The following is a 1,012-nucleotide window of genomic DNA, read 5'->3' as shown; positions in this document are numbered from 1 at the left end:
ACACGGGTTGGCCAAAAAGTGACTGTTGAAGTCACTATTCATGATGGGATGCTCGACATAAGGCCAAATGGAGCGGGCGGTAGGTATTTAAGATGCAAGTTATGGGCAAGATTTGGAAAATCTATTGCCAAGGAAGCATTAATGAACCGGATTTGGGGGGAGAAGTCGAATTCAAATTAAAAAATACAAAAATACAAAGGGTTGCCCACCAAACAACACTTGGTCATTTGTGAATTGAACGATTGAGCAGAGCCCTAATTGTTGTGAGTCGAACGTTGATTGAGCCCCTGAGTTCAAGAGTGCTAGATTTCTGGACCAATACGATGGCAACAACTGAGGATGTTATGGAGATAACCGAAATGACTGTCGGAGAGGCTGCGCAGGCCCTAGCTGTGGGAGATGCTCTGAAAGGAGCCAGGATTATGGCAGAAATCTTGAAATCACCATGCATGCCAAGACCCAAGAAAGACAAACAAGTAATGGTTCCCATACATGTGTCCCTGCGGAACCCGCTGTGCACCAAACTGTCACTGGAGGAGAAGGGGAAAGCCATCATCATAGAGACAGATGAAGAAGAAGAACATCTAGAGGATCTTATCATCTTAGAGGAGGAGGATGAAGGCGTGGAGGAGGACACTCAGCTTGTTTGCTCTGCAACAAAATTGCACACCTATGTCCCCCCATGAAAAGGGAAAGCGAAAGTGCCCAAGGACCTGGATGAGACCAAGAGCTTGCTCCAGACCCCGCTCCTTCCATAATAACATTATATTTGAGGGCACACTACCTGGGGGCGCATGCCAAGCCTAAAATATTGAAGATTGGGACCTCTGCTTGCCACGAGAAGTTCCCTCACCTAGAGACAAGGAACCTCATAGAAGCCCAAGCAGAATTTTACGGCAGGGTTTACAGAGCTAGACCCGCGGAAGTGGTTGTGCGGAGAGGAGAAGGCTGGACTACTAAATTTTTCTTTAGGTGCGCCACACATATCCACCACACCCCAATAACCATATTC

General features: G+C 47.1%; 1 pseudogene; it reads left to right on the top strand.

Annotated features, from left to right (window-relative positions):
• Window positions 1–323: 323 nt before the first annotated feature.
• LOC149148605 (putative acetyltransferase At3g50280) overlaps window positions 324–1,012 on the top strand; it is a 52,084-nt pseudogene continuing 51,395 nt past the window's right edge.

Source organism: Pinus tabuliformis, chromosome 9 (genome assembly GCF_031772625.1).
Source record: "Pinus tabuliformis cultivar Carrire ecotype Pingquan chromosome 9, CPIR1, whole genome shotgun sequence".
NCBI lineage: Eukaryota > Viridiplantae > Streptophyta > Pinopsida > Pinales > Pinaceae > Pinus > Pinus tabuliformis.
This window is presented reverse-complemented; position numbering and strand designations above follow the sequence as displayed.